The 20000-nt window shown below is 45.6% G+C and overlaps 24 non-coding genes across 24 annotated transcripts; all 24 read right to left on the bottom strand.

The window, feature by feature from the left end:
- Positions 1-261: 261 nt before the first annotated feature.
- trnal-uaa lies at positions 262-344 on the bottom strand. The gene has a single exon. It is a non-coding gene; the product is annotated as a tRNA-Leu (tRNA).
- Positions 345-1119: 775 nt separating this feature from the next.
- trnal-uaa lies at positions 1120-1202 on the bottom strand. Its single transcript has one exon. It is a non-coding gene; the product is annotated as a tRNA-Leu (tRNA).
- Positions 1203-3291: 2089 nt separating this feature from the next.
- On the bottom strand, positions 3292-3374 carry trnal-uaa. The gene has a single exon. It is a non-coding gene; the product is annotated as a tRNA-Leu (tRNA).
- Positions 3375-4955: 1581 nt separating this feature from the next.
- On the bottom strand, positions 4956-5038 carry trnal-uaa. Its single transcript has one exon. It is a non-coding gene; the product is annotated as a tRNA-Leu (tRNA).
- A 4490-nt stretch (positions 5039-9528) lies between these two features.
- trnar-ccu lies at positions 9529-9601 on the bottom strand. The gene has a single exon. It is a non-coding gene; the product is annotated as a tRNA-Arg (tRNA).
- A 119-nt stretch (positions 9602-9720) lies between these two features.
- trnam-cau lies at positions 9721-9792 on the bottom strand. The gene has a single exon. It is a non-coding gene; the product is annotated as a tRNA-Met (tRNA).
- Positions 9793-10185: 393 nt separating this feature from the next.
- trnam-cau lies at positions 10186-10257 on the bottom strand. Its single transcript has one exon. It is a non-coding gene; the product is annotated as a tRNA-Met (tRNA).
- Positions 10258-10263: 6 nt separating this feature from the next.
- trnar-ccu lies at positions 10264-10336 on the bottom strand. The gene has a single exon. It is a non-coding gene; the product is annotated as a tRNA-Arg (tRNA).
- Positions 10337-10455: 119 nt separating this feature from the next.
- On the bottom strand, positions 10456-10527 carry trnam-cau. The gene has a single exon. It is a non-coding gene; the product is annotated as a tRNA-Met (tRNA).
- Positions 10528-10920: 393 nt separating this feature from the next.
- Positions 10921-10992, bottom strand: trnam-cau. The gene has a single exon. It is a non-coding gene; the product is annotated as a tRNA-Met (tRNA).
- Positions 10993-14840: 3848 nt separating this feature from the next.
- Positions 14841-14912, bottom strand: trnam-cau. Its single transcript has one exon. It is a non-coding gene; the product is annotated as a tRNA-Met (tRNA).
- A 6-nt stretch (positions 14913-14918) lies between these two features.
- On the bottom strand, positions 14919-14991 carry trnar-ccu. Its single transcript has one exon. It is a non-coding gene; the product is annotated as a tRNA-Arg (tRNA).
- Positions 14992-15110: 119 nt separating this feature from the next.
- Positions 15111-15182, bottom strand: trnam-cau. Its single transcript has one exon. It is a non-coding gene; the product is annotated as a tRNA-Met (tRNA).
- Positions 15183-15575: 393 nt separating this feature from the next.
- trnam-cau lies at positions 15576-15647 on the bottom strand. Its single transcript has one exon. It is a non-coding gene; the product is annotated as a tRNA-Met (tRNA).
- Positions 15648-15653: 6 nt separating this feature from the next.
- Positions 15654-15726, bottom strand: trnar-ccu. Its single transcript has one exon. It is a non-coding gene; the product is annotated as a tRNA-Arg (tRNA).
- A 119-nt stretch (positions 15727-15845) lies between these two features.
- On the bottom strand, positions 15846-15917 carry trnam-cau. The gene has a single exon. It is a non-coding gene; the product is annotated as a tRNA-Met (tRNA).
- A 393-nt stretch (positions 15918-16310) lies between these two features.
- Positions 16311-16382, bottom strand: trnam-cau. Its single transcript has one exon. It is a non-coding gene; the product is annotated as a tRNA-Met (tRNA).
- Positions 16383-16388: 6 nt separating this feature from the next.
- On the bottom strand, positions 16389-16461 carry trnar-ccu. Its single transcript has one exon. It is a non-coding gene; the product is annotated as a tRNA-Arg (tRNA).
- Positions 16462-17045: 584 nt separating this feature from the next.
- trnam-cau lies at positions 17046-17117 on the bottom strand. Its single transcript has one exon. It is a non-coding gene; the product is annotated as a tRNA-Met (tRNA).
- Positions 17118-17123: 6 nt separating this feature from the next.
- Positions 17124-17196, bottom strand: trnar-ccu. The gene has a single exon. It is a non-coding gene; the product is annotated as a tRNA-Arg (tRNA).
- Positions 17197-17315: 119 nt separating this feature from the next.
- Positions 17316-17387, bottom strand: trnam-cau. Its single transcript has one exon. It is a non-coding gene; the product is annotated as a tRNA-Met (tRNA).
- A 393-nt stretch (positions 17388-17780) lies between these two features.
- trnam-cau lies at positions 17781-17852 on the bottom strand. Its single transcript has one exon. It is a non-coding gene; the product is annotated as a tRNA-Met (tRNA).
- A 198-nt stretch (positions 17853-18050) lies between these two features.
- trnam-cau lies at positions 18051-18122 on the bottom strand. Its single transcript has one exon. It is a non-coding gene; the product is annotated as a tRNA-Met (tRNA).
- A 741-nt stretch (positions 18123-18863) lies between these two features.
- trnar-ccu lies at positions 18864-18936 on the bottom strand. The gene has a single exon. It is a non-coding gene; the product is annotated as a tRNA-Arg (tRNA).
- Between the last annotated feature and the right edge of the window lie 1064 nt (positions 18937-20000).

The raw sequence follows: 20000 nt of genomic DNA, 5'->3' as shown, positions 1-20000 counted from the left end.
GAAAGTGAACTGGATCTGAAGATGCAAATTGTTACCAGGAGTGGGGTTCGAAACCACGAGGACAATCGTCCATTGGATCTTAAGTCCAACGGCTTAACCTCTCGGTTGGACATTGAAACTATGGATTCACGCCTTTCATGGGTAACTCACACACATTTAGACAGGTAGGCAGACACACAGATAGGGATAGGCCACTATAATGGTGAGATGAGGCAGGTTGAAGTGTATTATGGGATGTAGATGTCATAAACACTAAACGTTTACCAGGAGTGGGGTTCGAACCCACGAGGACAATCGTCCATTGGATCTTAAGTCCAACGCCTTAACCACTCGGCCATCCTGGTACTGAAAGTGCATTGCCTGAGTCCCCTAAACAAACATATGTGATTCACCATTTATTTTCACACTGAGAGGTTGATAGGTCGGACATGGAAACTAAAAGGGTTCCTCTGTGCAGACTTAAACTCTACTTGCAGCGGCAGCCGCCTTGAATCGAATGAAACGAAACACCTCAACTGGTGTGTTGTAATTGAAACTGTAATCTCAGTACTTGAGGGAAGTCTGTGAGTTAGCTTTCACGCAATTAATACCAACCTAAAGAAAGTTACAGGTCGTTCCTATTACCGCGCACTTGCACACTTCAAACACTGACTTTTAGTGCTTAGGGCGTTCACACTGACAGAACCAGCAGAATTCCGGGCACTGAACATACCCGGATGGCGTACTGCAAATGGTTAAAAAATGCAGTATGAAACGGCGGACACTACTCGCCCTAAAAGGGCGCCATCTTGGCTACGTAGCGGAAGAGGAGGTGTTCCATTTGAGACAACACTAATCAGTGACAGAACGCACTACAGATGTAAGTGCTTAGTGTGCACTACTGTACTGTATTGCAGTGTACTTCGTAAAGTGCGCTGTAATAGACACGGCCACAGACATGCAGACACACAGCTAGGGATAGGCCACTATAATGGTGAGGTGAAGCAGACACACAGTGTGTGTGTGTGTGTGAGAGAGAGTGTGTTCTCTCAGACAGACACACAGCTAGGCCTTTATTATGGTGAGGAGGATGTGGTTCAGGTGTATTATGGGATGTAGATGTGACAAACACCAAACTTTTACCAGGAGTGGGGTTCGAACCCACGAGGACAATCGTCCATTGGATCTTAAGTCCAACGCCTTAACCACTCGGCCATCCTGGTACTGAAAGTGCATATTCTGCATCCACACAACGATAGAAGAAATATATGTGATTGGTCACTTATTTCTCTCCAAAAAATTCTGATTTTGATTCCAGAAGGTATCACGTATAATCAAAGACTGTAAAAAACAGCCTACTTACAGTGAAATGTACGGGAGAAATGTGGGGATCATTGATAGTGTGTGTGTGTGTGTGTGGTGTATGATCTCGATGTGTGTGTGTGTGTGTGTGTGTGTGTGTATGTGTGTGTGTGTGTGGTGTATGATCTCGATGTGTGTGTGTGGTGTATGATCTCGATGTGTGTGTGTGTGTGTGTGTGTGTGTGTGTGTGTGTGTGTGTGTGTGTGTGTGTGTGTGTGTGTGTGTGTGTGTGTGGTGTATGATCTCGATGTGTGTGTGTGTGTATGTGTGTGTGTGTGTGTGTGTGTGTGTGTGTGTGGTGTATGTGTGTGTGTGTGTGTGTGTGTGTGTGTGTGTGTGTGTGTGTGTGTGTGTGTGTGTGTGTGTGTGTGCTTTCATGCATCACAATTGTAATGGCATTTATTTATGTAGTGTGTTTACAGTGGGGAAAATAAGTATTTGAACCCCTGCCGATTTTGCAAGTTTGACCACTTGCAAAGAAATGTGTGATCTATATTTGTAATAGTAGGTGTATTTTTAACAGTGAGAAACAGAATATCAACAAAAAAATCCAGAAAACTGCATTTTATAACATTTATGACTTCATTTGCATTTGATGCAGAAAATAAGTATTTGAACCCCTAGCAAAACATGACTTAGTACTTGGTGGAATAACCCTTGTTGGCAAGCACAGACGTCAGACTTTTCTTGTAGTTGGTCACCAGGTTTACACACATCTCAGGAGGGATTTTGGTCCACTCCTCTTTGCAGATCCTCTCCAAATCCTTAAGGTTGCGTTTTCAATGGGAGGGAATGAGGGAATGAGGTTCAAGTCCAATATTCCACGTTACATGGCCCCATCCATAGTCCCCTCGATGCAGTGGAGTCGTCCTGTACCCTTGGCAGAGAAACAGCCCCAAAGCATAATGTTTCCACCTCCATGCTTGACGGTGGGGATGGTGTCATATTCAGCATTCTTACCCCTCCAAACGCGGCAAGTCGAGTTGATGCCAAAGAGCTTTGATTTTTCTCATCTGACCACATCCTGTCTCCCAATCCTCCTTAGAATCATTTAAGTGTTCATTGGCAAACTTCAGACGGCCCTGTACATGTGCTTCCTTGAGCAGGGAGACCTTGCGAGTGCTGCTGTACTTCAAACCATTACGGCGTAGTGTGTTGCCAATGGTTTTCTTGGTGACTGTGGTCCCAGCTGCCTTGAGATCATTCACAAGCTCCCCTTGTGTAATTCCGGGGATATTCTGCACCTTTCGGATGATCACCGATACCGCACGAGGGGATATCTTGCATGGAGCCCCAGACCTAGAGCGATTGACAGTTGTTTGGTGTTGCTTGCATTAACGAATAATCGCACCAATAGTTGTCTGCTTCTCACCAAGCTGCTTGCCAATTGAGCTCCCCCTGTGTAGTTCTGGGGTTATTCTGCACCTTTCGGATGATCACCGATACCGCACGAGGGGATATCTTGCATGGAGCCCCAGACCTAGAGAGATTGACAGTTGTTTGGTGTTGCTTCCATTAACGAATAATCGCACCAATAGTTGTCTGCTTCTCACCAAGCTGCTTGCCGATGGTTTTGTAACCCATTTCAGCCTTGTGCAGGTCTACAATCTTATCTCTGACGTCCTTGGTCAACTCTTTGGTCTTGCCCATGGTGGTGAGGTTGAAGGTGTGAAGTATGATTCTTTGGACACGTTTCTTTTATACACGTCACCAGTTGAGATCAGATGTACCTTGTTAGGCCTAATGAGGACTAATCTGTGTGCTTCTTGGGCACATAACTGGTCATTGGGAGCCAGAATTCTTGCTGTTTGTTTGTGGAGATGAATGATCTCTATTTTATCAAATCTGGTGATCAATGATCTCTATTTTGGAACGTTAAGCCATGTTAAACTATTTCTTGTAATGTACATCAATGGATTTAGGGACATTGATGTGTCACACCAAACTTTTACCAGGAGTGGGGTTCGAACCCACGAGGACATTCGTCCATTGGATCTTAAGTCCAACGCCTTAACCACTCGGCCATCCTGGTACTGAAAGTGCATTGCCTGAGTCCCCAAAACAAATATATGTGATTAACCATTTATTTTCACACTGAGAAGTTGATAGGTCTGGGGCCCGTTCGTCGTAGGGTTGAAGCTAAGTTAATCAATTGGCCTTTTAGCCCGTTAAGATTAGCGAGCTGATTGAGAACAGCAAATATCGGTTCGTTAACGGCTGATCCGCATCCAAATCATGTGGTTAATTTCGTGCGTGCACGTCCTACTTCAAAAGGCAGAAAAGGTCGATCACCAAAACAATGATTTTCTAACGGTATAATGGTTCTAAACTCAAAGAAAAGGGCTCTTTTTTTCTCCGCTGGCGAGCAGGAGATGAACATGAACGCTTATGAAGAATACAAGACCACAATCATGGCAAAATTCAACACCGCCACCGCTGTGAGAGAAAGGTGTGTTGGGATGTTTATAGGGTGATATCTATGTATGAATACCTGACGGCAAGTGTCAACTGGTACAGAGGATCCCCCTACCGGTTCGAAACTGCAAGGTTGCTAGTTCGAATCCCCTCACCTCCTTCCTCGATAAAGTTTTACATTTTCTTGTAAGTCGCTTTGAATAAAAGCGTCTGTTAAATGACTAAATGTATTAATAACAAATGCAATAAATTGAAGCAGTGAAAATAAATTGTCTGTATTTCTCTCTATTCTTATCATGAGTCCACCTTAATCATTTTCTACAATAATGATATGCTATGGTGTACTAATAACGCTCATATAATTATGAGTGCTTTGTTCTCCGCATCACCGACACTACAAAAATGTACCACTCGCAAAAAAGCGCAAGACAGTCAATGTTCGACTGTGGTGTTTGCAATACATGACTCGAGAAGGTCTTGTAAATTAATGATTCCTTGTCGGCTGAATCGATAGCGCTCATACAAGAATAATGGATCTTGGCGATCGCAAAGAACTCTCTCCCTCCGCTAATCTAACTATGTAATATCAGTCCTTGGTCAATGGGATCCCTCCTTTTTCCAGGGGTGTGGCAAGCTTATCCAGCTACACTTAAGTTAGCCTGCGCTGGAGCAGGTTAGTGCTAATCGATATGTTACTATGGTGATTTATCAAAAGTTGCTTCCACGAACCAAAAAGAGGGGCGTTTTTTATCTTAGCCTGAAAATTAGCTCGCTAAACCGCTTAGCGAGCTACGACGAATACACCCCTGATGGAAACTAAAAGGGTTCCTCTCTGCGGACTTGAACCCTACTTGCAGCGGCAGCCTCCTTGAATCGAATGAAACGAAACACCTCAACTGGTGTGTTGTAATTGAAACTGTGTGTGTGTGTGGTTGCTGTTTTGCATGTTAAGCCTTTCCTTTGCCTACAACGGATTGGAGAGGACACACGCACACACTCACAGAGATGGAGAGGACAACGTTTAAACCTATCGTTGGATTTCACTTTCGCTTTTCTGATAGGAGAGGATTTCTAAGACATGTAAGATGGCAGATCGAATATGGTGATCAATGATCTCTATTTTGGAAGATTAAACCATGTGTAACTATTTTCTTGTAATGTGGGGATTTAGGGACATTGATGTGTCACACCAAACATTTACCAGGAGTGGGGTTCGAACCCACGAGGACAATCGTCCATTGGATCTTAAGTCCAACGCCTTAACCTCTCGGCCATCCTGGTACTGAAAGTGCATAGCCTGAGTCCCTAAAACAAATATATGTGATTAACCTTTTATTTTCACACTGAGAGGTTGATAGGTCTGACATGGAAACTAAAAGGGTTCCTCTGTGCGGACTGGAACCTTACTTGCAGGGGCAGCCTCCTTGAATCGAATCACCTCAACTTGTGTGTTGTAATTGAAACTGTGTGTGTGTGTGGTCGCTGTTTTGGAACATTAAACCATGTTAAGCCTTTGCTTTGCCTACAACGGATTGGAGAGGACACACGCACACACACGCACACACGGAGATGGAGAGGACAGCGCTTAAACCTAACGTTGGCTATACTAACATATACCTTGGATTTCACTTTCACTTTCACTTTCGCTTTGCTGATAGGAGATGATGTCTACGACATGTAATATGGCAGGCAAACATGGAGATCAATGATCTCTATTTCATCAAATGTGGTGATCAATGATCTTAATTTTGGAACGTTAAGCCATGTTAAACTATTTTCTTGTAATGTGCGTCAATGGATTTAGGGACATTGATGGGTCACACCAAACATTTACCCACAAGGACAATTGTCCATTGGATCTTGAGCGCCAGCTGCCGACTGCAAGGCCAGCTAAATGTTTCAGCTTCAGTCAATCACGTCCGCAGATTCTAAAACAATTGGAGCCAATCACGTTCGCACAGTCGAAAACATTTCACCAATCACGGCAGAAATCCTGGAGAGCGACGTCAGGCACACGGCAGAAATTCTGGAAGGCGACGTTACATTGCTTACGCTAGACCTGAGGGGGCGGGTAATTCAAAGAGTGAAGCTAGCCGGATGCTTAAGGAATCAACCGAGGCAGATTATCGACATGGTGAGTATTTACACATGTAATACGCTGCTGTTAGATACTGAACTAATTTCACCTTTTGTGTTTAGCTAGCTTTCAACCTTACAAACACTCTCTGTTATCTGACTGGAATTTCGCTAGAAACACTCTGTTAGCTGACTGGAATTCCGCTAGTTCTCATCAGCGTTTCCATTGCTAATGTTATCTGTTAGTGCTGTATGATATAACTTAGGTTATGATTCATTTCACCCGTTGTTTTATGTTGTCGTATCGATGTATTTAGCCATCTAGCTACGTTACAAACACTACCTTATCTGACTGGAAGTTCGCTATATTAACGGGGCTTTTACGAGGGCTATGAATGAATGAGAATGAGAATGTTTGGACTGTGAATCAGTATTTTCTATCGATCGTTTAAATTCAGATGTATAAACGAATATATTGGGAGGTAGTCATATGAATACAGTCTCTTTTACACATGTTTAGTAGCTACTCTCACTGTTGATGTCATGGAATTTCACTCGTTCTCATCAGCAAAGCCTTTGCTAATGTTATCTGTTAGTTATATGTAGTGTGGTTAATAAATGAGCTGTGTTTCAAACACTATCTGGCTTTTGCCACCACTGTGTTTTTCATAGGGTTATTAATATAACAAGGAAGATGCTCTGCTCTTCATGTACTTGCATTTATGTTATTGTCATGCATTAAAAAAAAAACAATGTGTATGCATATGTCACCAAAGGCAACATCTTTAAAGTCACACAAGGTGATGGCAGACACAGAGTTGATTACCATTGGCAGGAAGGTAACACACCTACCCAGTTTATTTGGAGTTGCTGTTGCTGCCTGCCTCTTTAGTTCATATCAAGGGAACTAATTGAATGTGTGCGTGCGTGTGTCTGTGCGTGCGTCTGTGCGTGCGTGTCTGTGTGTACAGGTGTCAAACCCCCGTATCGGGGTGGAGTCGTTGCTGGTGACGGACATCAGAAAAGCACCAGCCCAGCGGAAGGCAGGGAGAGCCAGAGTCTGGCCGGGGAAGTGCTTCAGACTCTAGACAGAGAAGGCCTACAAGACATAAATGCAGGTATAACACGCACGCACAGACACACGCACATACCCAGGCCCAGGACGCACAGACACACACAAGCGGGCACGCACAGACACACGCACATACCCAGGCAGGACGCACAACACACACAAGCGGGCACGCACAGACACACGCACGCACAGACACACGCACATACCCAGGCCAGGACGCACAGACACACACAAGCGGGCACGCACAGACACACAGGCAGGCACGCCGCACAGACAGACAGGCACGCACGCCGCGCAGACACAGGCAGGCAGGCAGGCAGGCAGGCAGGCAGGCAGGCACGCCACACAGACGTAGGCAGGCACAAGCAGGAAAGGACACACAGACGCACGCATGCACGCTCGCACACCTCAACTCTCTACACAGAGAAGGCCTAAAAGACAGAGATGCCGGTAGAACACATGCACACACACTCACACACTGCTCAACACTCTCCAGCTACCAGGCAAAAGGGAGGTTCTTTCTTCCACCACACTGGTCATTTAGTTTTGTCACTGGATCTCCCAACTTAATGGCGTTTGGGCTGCTCTAAGTGTTTGTTTGTTTGTATTGTGTCCCTCTGTAGTTGGAAATTCCTCGTGGGGGAGAGCTGCGCGTCATCGGAGTGCTACTTGGGAGCGTTCGTGGTGGATGGACCAGCGCAGAACCGTCTCCACGCTTGAAAGTGACAAAGCGGGTCCCTGCCACACTGGCCGGTAGCGAGTTGCTGTCTGGATTGTATACTGGATTGGGATGACTCCTCTTTGGTGTGGGTTGATCTATTGCAGTGTTATTTTTTCTGTGGATTCTATATGTGGGGCGTGGTTTAAGTATTGCAAACTGATAATACCTTTTGGGGGGAAGGCATGTATCTTGCTTTTGTGTGGACATTGTGTGGGGGTTTTCATGTTAGACATGGTTGGCCATTAGTTGGCTTTATGCCTATCGCCTAGTGGGGTTCTATGTACAGTGAATCTGTGCCTACAGTCCTGTATCCAGTCTGCTTGTGGCAAATAAACATTTGTATAACCATTTCTGATTCTGAGTGTTGTCTGTGACCTGTGTTGCTGTACAAGGGGGTGTTTTTAATGACAATCTGTGTTAAAACAGCAAACTGATAACAATAATAACAGTAATGATAATAATGATGATGTTGAAAATAATAAATGGGGATGATGCCAATGACAACATTAATAAAAGTAACATTGCATGTTATTAACAAGTCAATACAAATTATAAAAACACTGAAAATGATGGAAAGATCTGCATGCGATGATCCCTTGGCAGTGGACATTCTGGTCCTTCAGGTACAGGTATGTGGGAGAAGAAATAATTAATTATTACACATACAGAACACGAATATATGTGTATGAGACATATATATATATATATAGACATTTATATATATATATATAGTGGGGGTGTTGAGTTATGTCATTGTTATTTGTATTATTTTATGTTGCTGATTTGTATCCTATTGTGTCAATTATACTAATTTTATGTGTTATGTAAGTTAGGGGAAATGCACTTATAGAATTCTTAATTTGACTCTTAATTTGATATAAATATCCGCGGAGAGGATGTGAATAAAACGAAACTTAGAATCCTCAAAGTCCTAGGTTCGTATCCCGTCTGCGGAGCGGATGCGAATAGAACGAAACCTAGAGTCGTCGGTTCGTATCCCGTCTGTGGCGTGTCCAAATAATTTAAAACATTCAGAAATTTCATATGTGTATTTAAGCAGTTAGAAATGCATTTCTCAGATAGATATGGATGCGGAAACACCCTAATTTTCTTCCTTCTTTCTCCTTTCTTCTTTTTCTTCTCTCTTTCTCCTCTCTTTTCTCCCTTTTTCCTTCTTCCCCCCTCTCTCTTAAATGGCCTTATGGCCGCCAGCTTGGAAGCCAGTGCCTTATCCATTGGGGCCAGTCTGCTGCTAGCCGTCAGCCTCAACTCCACTAGTGTCAAATACTATAGTGAACTAGAGAAATTTTCAAGTTTGACAAAAGCAGTTCATTGAATTTTCAGCTTTCTGGGTTGGCCTAGCAGAGGATGGCTTCGATCCATCGACCTCTGGGTTATGGGCCCAGCACGCTTCCGCTGCGCCACTCTGCTCTCCCTTACTCCAGTCTTGCTGTTGGCTCCAGGGCTCTCATTGCAGAAATACATTGTGGAAAAATAGCCATCAGCCTCCGCTCCACTTGTGTCAATTACTAGAGTGAAATAGGGAAATACTTTCAATGTTGACAAAAGCAGTTCATTGAATTTGCAGCTTTCGGGGTTTGCCAAGCTTTCTGCTGTTTGGTGTCTATTGGATTGCAAGCTAGATTTGAGAAACTGCAGCTGATAATATCGAGACCTGCTAAAGGGGGTGAGTTGTTGGGTATGAAATTGGCTACGTGTTGCCCACTGAAAGCCTCCTGGCATACTTCTCATCCTGGTGTCAGACTGCGGATTAGGAAAGCCAACTTGCGTGGAACTATACTGGAGTGGCACTTAAAGAGGTACTAGCAGAGGATGGTTTCGATCCATCGACCTCTGGGTTATGGGCTCAGCACGCTTCCGCTGCACCACTCTGCTTTTTCTCACCCCAGATGGGACTCGAACCCACAATGCCTGGCTTAGGAGGCCAGTGCCTTATCCATTAGGCCACTGGGGCCAGTCTGCTGCTAGCCGTCAGCCTCAACTCTACTAGTGTCAAATACTATAGTGAACTAGAGAAATAGTTTCAAGTTTGACGAAAGCTGTTCATTGAATTTTCAGCTTTCTGGGTTGGCCTAGCAGAGGATGGTTTCGATCCATCGACCTCTGGGTTATGGGCCCAGCACGCTTCCGCTGCGCCACTCTGCTCTCCCTTACTGCAGTCTTGCTGTTGGCTCCAGGGCTCTCATTGCAGAAATACAGTGTGGAAAAATAGCCATCAGCCTCCGCTCCACTTGTGTCAATTACTATAGTGAAATAGGGAAATACTTTCAATGTTGACAAAAGCAGTTCATTGAATTTGCAGCTTTCGGGGTTTGCCAAGCTTTCTGCTGTTTGGTGTCTATTGGATTGCAAGCTAGATTTGAGAAACTGCAGCTGATAATATCGAGACCTGCTAAAGGGGGTGAGTTGTTGGGTATGAAATTGGCTACGTGTTCCCCACTGAAAGCTTCCTGGCGTACTTCTCATCCTGGTGTTAGACTGCGGATTAGGAAAGCCAACTTGCGTGGAACTATACTGGAGTGGCACTTAAAGAGGTACTAGCAGAGGATGGTTTCGATCCATCGACCTCTGGGTTATGGGCCCAGCACGCTTCCGCTGCGCCACTCTGCTTTTTCTCACCCCAGATGGGACTCGAACCCACAATCCCTGGCTTAGGAGGCCAGTGCCTTATCCATTAGGCCACTGGGGCCAATCTGCTGATAGCCGTCAGCCTCAACTCCACTAGTGTCAAATACTATAGTGAACTAGAGAAATAGTTTCAAGTTTGACAAAAGCAGTTCATTGAATTTTCAGCTTTCTGGGTTGGCCTAGCAGAGGATGGTTTCGATCCATCGACCTCTGGGTTATGGGCCCAGCACGCTTCCGCTGCGCCACTCTGCTCTCCCTTACTGCAGTCTTGCTGTTGGCTCCAGGGCTCTCATTGCAGAAATACATTGTGGAAAAATAGCCATCAGCCTCCGCTCCACTTGTGTCAATTACTATAGTGAAATAGGGAAATACTTTCAATGTTGACAAAAGCAGTTCATTGAATTTGCAGCTTTCGGGGTTTGCCAAGCTTTCTGCTGTTTGGTGTCTATTGGATTGCAAGCTAGATTTGAGAAACTGCAGCTGATAATATTGAGACCTGCTAAAGGGGGTGAGTTGTTGGGTATGAAATTGGCTACGTGTTCCCCACTGAAAGCCTCCTGGCGTACTTCTCATCCTGGTGTCAGACTGCGGATTACGAAAGCCAACTTGCGTGGAACTATACTGGAGTGGCACTTAAAGAGGTACTAGCAGAGGATGGTTTCGATCCATCGACCTCTGGGTTATGGGCCCAGCACGCTTCCGCTGCGCCACTCTGCTTTTTCTCACCCCAGATGGGACTCGAACCCACAATCCCTGGCTTAGGAGCGCCAGCTGCCGACTGCAAGGCCAGCTAAATGTTTCAGCTTCAGTCAATCACGTCCGCAGATTCTAAAACAATTGGAGCCAATCACGTTCGCACAGTCGAAAACATTTCACCAATCACGGCAGAAATCCTGGAGAGCGACGTCAGGCACACGGCAGAAATTCTGCAGGGCGACGTTACATTGCTTACGCTAGACCTGAGGGGGCGGGTAATTCAAAGAGTGAAGCTAGCCGGATGCTTAAGGAATCAACCGAGGCAGATTATCGACATGGTGAGTATTTACACATGTAAAACACTGCTGTTAGATACTGAACTAATTTCACCTTTTGTGTTTAGCTAGCTTTCAACCTTACAAACACTCTCTGTTATCTGACTGGAATTTCGCTAGAAACACTCTGTTAGCTGACTGGAATTCCGCTAGTTCTCATCAGCGTTTCCATTGCTAATGTTATCTGTTAGTGCTGTATGATATAACTTAGGTTATGATTCATTTCACCCGTTGTTTTATGTTGTCGTATCGATGTATTTAGCCATCTAGCTACGTTACAAACACTACCTTATCTGACTGGAAGTTCGCTATATTAAGGGGCTTTTACGAGGGCTATGAATGAATGAGAATGAGAATGTTTGGACTGTGAATCAGTATTTTCTATCGATCGTTTAAATTCAGATGTATAAACGAATATATTGGGAGGTAGTCATATGAATACAGTCTCTTTTACACATGTTTAGGTAGCTACTCTCACTGTTGATGTCATGGAATTTCACTCGTTCTCATCAGCAAAGCCTTTGCTAATGTTATCTGTTAGTTATATGTAGTGTGGTTAATAAATGAGCTGTGTTTCAAACACTATGTGGCTTTTGCCACCACTGTGTTTTTCATAGGGTTATTAATATAACAAGGAAGATGCTCTGCTCTTCATGTACTTGCATTTATGTTATTGTCATGCATTAAAAACAATGTGTATGCATATGTCACCAAAGGCAACATCTTTAAAGTCACACAAGGTGATGGCAGACACAGAGTTGATTACCATTGGCAGGAAGGTAACACACCTACCCAGTTTATTTGGAGTTGCTGTTGCTGCCTGCCTCTTTAGTTCATATCAAGGGAACTAATTGAATGTGTGCGTGCGTGTGTCTGTGCGTGAGTGTCTGTGCGTGCGTGTCTGTGTGTACAGGTGTCAAACCCCCGTATCGGGGTGGAGTCGTTGCTGGTGACGGTCATCAGAAAAGCACCAGCCCAGCAGAAGGGAGAGCCAGAGTCTGGCCGGGGAAGTGCTTCAGACTCTAGACAGAGAAGGCCTACAAGACATACATGCAGGTATAACACGCACGCACAGACACACGCACATACCCAGGCCAGGACGCACAGACACACACAAGCGGGCACAGACACACGCACGCACAGACACACGCACATACCCAGGCCAGGACGCACAGACACACACAAGCGGGCACGCACAGACACGCAGGCAGGCACGCCAGGCAGGCAGGCAGGCAGGCAGGCGGCCGGCCGGCCACACAGACGTAGGCAGGCACAAGCAGGAACAGACGCACGCTCGCACACCTCAACTCTCTACACAGAGAAGGCCTAAAAGACAGAGATGCCGGTAGAACACATGCACACACACTCACACACTGCTCAACACTCTCCAGCTACCAGGCAAAAGGGAGGTTCTTTCTTCCACCACACTGGTCATTTAGTTTGTCACTGGATCTCACAACTTAATGGCGTTTGGGCTGCTCTAAGTGTTTGTTTGTTTGTATTGTGTCCCTCTGTAGTTGGAAATTCCTCGTGGGGGAGAGCTGCGCGTCATCGGAGTGCTACTTGGGAGCGTTCCTGGTGGATGGACCAGCGCAGAACCGTCTCCACGCTTGAAAGTGACAAAGCGGGTCCCTGCCACACTGGCCGGTAGCGACTTGCTGTCTGGATTGTATACTGGATTGGGATGACTCCTCTTTGGTGTGGGTTGATCTATTGCAGTGTTTTTTTTTCTGTGGATTCTATATGTGGGGCGTGGTTTAAGTATTGCAAACTGATAATACCTTTTGGGGGGAAGGCACGTATCTTGCTTTTGTGTGGACATTGTGTGGGGTTTTCATGTTAGACATGGTTGGCCATTAGTTGGCTTTATGCCTATCGCCTAGTGGGGTTCTATGTACAGTGAATCTGTGCCTAGAGTCCTGTATCCAGTCTGCTTGTGGCAAATAAACATTTGTATAACCATTTCTGATTCTGAGTGTTGTCTGTGACCTGTGTTGCTGTACAAGGGGGTGTTTTTAATGACAATCTGTGTTAAAACAGCAAACTGATAACAATAATAACAGTAATGATAATAATGATGATGTTGAAAATAATTAATGGGGATGATGCCAATGACAACATTAATAAAAGTAACATTGCATGTTATTAACAAGTCAATACAAATTATAAAAACACTGAAAATGATGGAAAGATCTGCATGCAATGATCCCTTGGCAGTGGACATTCTGGTCCTTCAGGTACAGGTATGTGGGAGAAGAAATAAATAATTATTACACATACAGAACACGAATATATGTGTATGAGATATATATATATATATATGTCTCATACACATATATTCGTGTTCTGTATGTGTAATAATTATTTATTTCTTCTATATATATATATATATATAGACATTTATATATATATATATATAGTGGGGGTGTTGAGTTATGTCATTGTTATTTGTATTATTTTATGTTGCTGATTTGTATCCTATTGTGTCAATTATACTAATTTTATGTGTTATGTAAGTTAGGGGAAATGCACTTATAGAATTTTTAATTTGACTCTTAATTTGATATAAATATCCGCGGAGAGGATGTGAATAAAACGAAACTTAGAATCCCCAAAGTCCTAGGTTCGTATCCCGTCTGCGGAGCGGATGCGAATAGAACGAAACCTAGAGTCGTCGGTTCGTATCCCGTCTGTGGCGTGTCCAAATAATTTAAAACATTCAGAAATTTCATATGTGTATTTAAGCAGTTAGAAATGCATTTCTCAGATAGATATGGATGCGGAAACACCCTAATTTTCTTCCTTCTTTCTCCTTTCTTCTTTTCTTCTCTCTTTCTCCTCTCTTTTCTCCCTTTTTCCTTCTTCCCCCTCTTTTTTCTCCCCCCCCCTCTTAAATGGCCTTATGGCCGCCAGCTTGAGCGCAGTGCCTTATCCATTAGGCCACTGGGGCCAGTCTGCTGCTAGCCGTCAGCCTCAACTCCACTAGTGTCAAATACTATAGTGAAATAGAGAAATAGTTTCAAGTTTGACAAAAGCAGTTCATTGAATTTTCAGCTTTCTGGATTGGCCTAGCTGAGGATGGTTTCGATCCATCGACCTCTGGGTTATGGGCCCAGCACGCTTCCGCTGCGCCACTCTGCTCTCCCTTACTGCAGTCTTGCTGTTGGCTCCAGGGCTCTCATTGCAGAAATACATTGTGGAAAAATAGCCATCAGCCTCCGCTCCACTTGTGTCAATTACTATAGTGAAATAGGGAAATACTTTCAATGTTGACAAAAGCAGTTCATTGAATTTGCAGCTTTCGGGGTTTGCCAAGCTTCCTGCTGTTTGGTGTCTATTGGATTGCAAGCTAGATTTGAGAAACTGCAGCTGATAATATCGAGACCTGCTAAAGGGGGTGAGTTGTTGGGTATGAAATTGGCTACGTGTTCCCCACTGAAAGCCTCCTGGCGTACTTCTCATCCTGGTGTCAGACTGCGGATTAGGAAAGCCAACTTGCGTGGAACTATACTGGAGTGGCACTTAAAGAGGTACTAGCAGAGGATGGTTTCGATCCATCGACCTCTGGGTTATGGGCCCAGCACGCTTCCGCTGCGCCACTCTGCTTTTTCTCACCCCAGATGGGACTCGAACCCACAATCCCTGGCTTAGGAGGCCAGTGCCTTATCCATTAGGCCACTGGGGCCAGTCTGCTGCTAGCCGTCAGCCTCAACTCCACTAGTGTCAAATACTATAGTGAAATAGAGAAATAGTTTCAAGTTTGACAAAAGCAGTTCATTGAGTTTTCAGCTTTCTGGGTTGGCCTAGCAGAGGATGGTTTCGATCCATCGACCTCTGGGTTATGGGCCCAGCACGCTTCCGCTGCGCCACTCTGCTCTCCCTTTCTGCAGTCTTGCTGTTGGCTCCAGGGCTCTCATTGCAGAAATACATTGTGGAAAAATAGCCATCAGCCTCCGCTCCACTTGTGTCAATTACTATAGTGAAATAGGGAAATACTTTCAATGTTGACAAAAGCAGTTCATTGAATTTGCAGCTTTAGGGGTTTGCCAAGCTTTCTGCTGTTTGGTGTCTATTGGATTGCAAGCTAGATTTGAGAAACTGCAGCTGATAATATCGAGACCTGCTAAAGGGGGTGAGTTGTTGGGTATGAAATTGGCTACGTGTTCCCCACTGAAAGCCTCCTGGCGTACTTCTCATCCTGGTGTCAGACTGCGGATTAGGAAAGCCAACTTGCGTGGAACTATACTGGAGTGGCACTTAAAGAGGTACTAGCAGAGGATGGTTTCGATCCATCGACCTCTGGGTTATGGGCCCAGCACGCTTCCGCTGCGCCACTCTGCTTTTTCTCACCCCAGATGGGACTCGAACCCACAATCCCTGGCTTAGGAGGCCAGTGCCTTATCCATTAGGCCACTGGGGCCAGTCTGCTGCTAGCCGTCAGCCTCAACTCCACTAGTGTCAAATACTATAGTGAAATACAGAAATAGTTTCAAGTTTGACAAAAGCAGTTCATTGAGTTTTCAGCTTTCTGGGTTGGCCTAGCAGAGGATGGTTTCGATCCATCGACCTCTGGGTTATGGGCCCAGCACGCTTCCGCTGCGCCACTCTGCTCTCCCTTACTGCAGTCTTGCTGTTGGCTCCAGGGCTCTCATTGCAGAAATACATTGTGGAAAAATAGCCATCAGCCTCCGCTCCACTTGTGTCAATTACTATAGTGAAATAGGGAAATACTTTCAATGTTGACAAAAGCAGTTCATTGAATTTGCAGCTTTAGGGGTTTGCCAAGCTTTCTGCTGTTTGGTGTCTATTGGATTGCAAGCTAGATTTGAGAAACTGCAGCTGATAATATCGAGACCTGCTAAAGGGGGTGAGTTGTTGGGTATGAAATTGGCTACGTGTTCCCCACTGAAAGCCTCCTGGCGTACTTCTCATCCTGGTGTCAGACTGCGGATTAGGAAAGCCAACTTGCGTGGAACTATACTGGAGTGGCACTTAAAGAGGTACTAGCAGAGGATGGTTTCGATCCATCGACCTCTGGGTTATGGGCCCAGCACGCTTCCGCTGCGCCACTCTGCTTTTTCTCACCCCAGATGGGACTCGAACCCACAATCCCTGGCTTAGGAGGCCAGTGCCTTATCCATTAGGCCACTGGGGCCAGTCTGCTGCTAGCCGTCAGCCTCAACTCCACTAGTGTCAAATACTATAGTGAAATAGAGAAATAGTTTCAAGTTTGACAAAAGCAGTTCATTGAGTTTTCAGCTTTCTGGGTTGGCCTAGCAGAGGATGGTTTTGATCCATCGACCTCTGGGTTATGGGCCCAGCAGGCTTCCGCTGCGCCACTCTGCTCTCCCTTACTGCAGTCTTGCTGTTGGCTCCAGGGCTTTCATTGCAGAAATACATTGTGGAAAAATAGCCATCAGCCTCCGCTCCACTTGTGTCAATTACTATAGTGAAATAGGGAAATACTTTCAATGTTGACAAAAGCAGTTCATTGAATTTGCAGCTTTCGGGGTTTGCCAAGCTTTCTGCTGTTTGGTGTCTATTGGATTGCAAGCTAGATTTGAGAAACTGCAGCTGATAATATCGAGACCTGCTAAAGGGGGTGAGTTGTTGGGTATGAAATTGGCTACGTGTTCCCCACTGAAAGCCTCCTGGCGTACTTCTCATCCTGGTGTTAGACTGCGGATTAGGAAAGCCAACTTGCGTGGAACTATACTGGAGTGGCACTTAAAGAGGTACTAGCAGAGGATGGTTTCGATCCATCGACCTCTGGGTTATGGGCCCAGCACGCTTCCGCTGCGCCACTCTGCTTTTTTTCACCCCAGATGGGACTCGAACCCACAATCCCTGGCTTAGGAGGCCAGTGCCTTATCCATTAGGCCACTGGGGCCAGTTTGCTGCTAGCCGTCAGCCTCAACTCCACTAGTGTCAAATACTATAGTGAACTAGAGAAATAGTTTCAAGTTTGACAAAAGCAGTTCATTGAATTTTCAGCTTTCTGGGTTGGCCTAGCAGAGGATGGTTTCGATCCATCGACCTCTGGGTTATGGGCCCAGCACGCTTCCGCTGCGCCACTCTGCTCTCCCTTACTGCAGTCTTGCTGTTGGCTCCAGGGCTCTCATTGCAGAAATACATTGTGGAAAAATAGCCATCAGCCTCCGTTCCACTTGTGTCAATTACTATAGTGAAATAGGGAAATACTTTCAATGTTGACAAAAGCAGTTCATTGAATTTGCAGCTTTTGGGGTTTGCCAAGCTTTCTGCTGTTTGGTGTCTATTGGATTGCAAGCTAGATTTGAGAAACTGCAGCTGATAATATCGAGACCTGCTAAAGGGGGTGAGTTGTTGGGTATGAAATTGGCTACGTGTTCCCCACTGAAAGCCTCCTGGCGTACTTCTCATCCTGGTGTCAGACTGCGGATTAGGAAAGCCAACTTGCGTGGAACTATACTGGAGTGGCACTTAAAGAGGTACTAGCAGAGGATGGTTTCGATCCATCGACCTCTGGGTTATGGGCCCAGCACGCTTCCGCTGCGCCACTCTGCTTTTTATCACCCCAGATGGGACTCCAACCCACAATCCCTGGCTTAGGAGGCCAGTGCCTTATCCATTAGGCCACTGGGGCCAGTCTGCTGCTAGCCGTCAGCCTCAACTCCACTAGTGTCAAATACTATAGTGAAATAGAGAAATAGTTTCAAGTTTGACAAAAGCAGTTCATTGAGTTTTCAGCTTTCTGGGTTGGCCTAGCAGAGGATGGTTTCGATCCATCGACCTCTGGGTTATGGGCCCAGCACGCTTCCGCTGCGCCACTCTGCTTTTTCTCACCCCAGATGGGACTCCAACCCACAATCCCTGGCTTAGGAGGCCAGTGCCTTATCCATTAGGCCACTGGGGCCAGTCTGCTGCTAGCCGTCAGCCTCAACTCCACTAGTGTCAAATACTATAGTGAACTAGAGAAATAGTTTCAAGTTTGACAAAAGCAGTTCATTGAATTTTCAGCTTTCTGGGTTGGCCTAGCAGAGGATGGTTTCGATCCATCGACCTCTGGGTTATGGGCCCAGCACGCTTCCGCTGCGCCACTCTGCTCTCCCTTACTGCAGTCTTGCTGTTGGCTCCAGGGCTCTCATTGCAGAAATACATTGTGGAAAAATAGCCATCAGCCTCCGCTCCACTTGTGTCAATTACTATAGTGAAATAGGGAAATACTTTCAATGTTGACAAAAGCAGTTCATTGAATTTGCAGCTTTCGGGGTTTGCCAAACTTTCTGCTGTTTGGTGTCTATTGGATTGCAAGCTAGATTTGAGAAACTGCAGTTGATAATATCGAGACCTGCTAAAGGGGGTGAGTTGTTGGGTATGAAATTGGCTACGTGTTCCCCACTGAAAGCCTCCTGGCGTACTTTCTCATCCTGGTGTCAGACTGCGGATTAGGAAAGCCAACTTGCGTGGAACTATACTGGAGTGGCACTTAAAGAGTACTAGCAGAGGATGGTTTCGATCCATCGACCTATGGGTTATGGGCCCAGCACGCTTCCGCTGCGCCACTCTGCTTTTTCTCACCCCAGATGGGACTCGAACCCACAATCCCTGGCTTAGGAGGCCAGTGCCTTATCCATTAGGCCACTGGGGCCAGTCTGCTGCTAGCCGTCAGCCTCAACTCCACTAGTGTCAAATACTATAGTGAAATAGAGAAATAGTTTCAAGTTTGACAAAAGCAGTTCATTGAATTTTCAGCTTTCTGGGTTGGCCTAGCAGAGGATGGTTTCGATCCATCGACCTCTGGGTTATGGGCCCAGCAGGCTGCCGCTGCGCCACTCTGCTCTCCCTTACTGCAGTCTTGCTGTTGGCTCCAGGGCTCTCATTGCAGAAATACATTGTGGAAAAATAGCCATCAGCCTCCGCTCCACTTGTGTCAATTACTATAGTGAAATAGGGAAATGCTTTCAATGTTGACAAAAGCAGTTCATTGAATTTGCAGCTTTCGGGGTTTGCCAAGCTTTCTGCTGTTTGGTGTCTATTGGATTGCAAGCTAGATTTGAGAAACTGCAGCTGATAATATCGAGACCTGCTAAAGGGGGTGAGTTGTTGGGTATGAAATTGGCTACGTGTTCCCCATTGAAAGCCTCCTGGCGTACTTCTCATCCTGGTGTCAGACTGCGGATTAGGAAAGCCAACTTGCGTGGAACTATACTGGAGTGGCACTTAAAGAGGTACTAGCAGAGGATGGTTTCGATCCATCGACCTCTGGGTTATGGGCCCAGCACGCTTCCGCTGCGCCACTCTGCTCTCCCTTACTGCAGTCTTGCTGTTGGCTCCAGGGCTCTCATTGCAGAAATACATTGTGGAAAAATAGCCATCAGCCTCCGTTCCACTTGTGTCAATTACTATAGTGAAATAGGGAAATACTTTCAATGTTGACAAAAGCAGTTCATTGAATTTGCAGCTTTTGGGGTTTGCCAAGCTTTCTGCTGTTTGGTGTCTATTGGATTGCAAGCTAGATTTGAGAAACTGCAGCTGATAATATCGAGACCTGCTAAAGGGGGTGAGTTGTTGGGTATGAAATTGGCTTACGTGTTCCCCACTGAAAAGCCTCCTGGCGTACTTCTCATCCTGGTGTCAGACTGCGGATTAGGAAAGCCAACTTGCGTGGAACTATACTGGAGTGGCACTTAAAGAGGTACTAGCAGAGGATGG

The sequence above is a fragment of the Clupea harengus genome, unplaced genomic scaffold (genome assembly GCF_900700415.2).
Source record: "Clupea harengus unplaced genomic scaffold, Ch_v2.0.2, whole genome shotgun sequence".
Lineage (NCBI taxonomy): Eukaryota > Metazoa > Chordata > Actinopteri > Clupeiformes > Clupeidae > Clupea > Clupea harengus.
The sequence above is the reverse complement of the archived record's forward strand: the minus strand, read 5'-3'. Positions and strand labels throughout refer to the sequence as shown.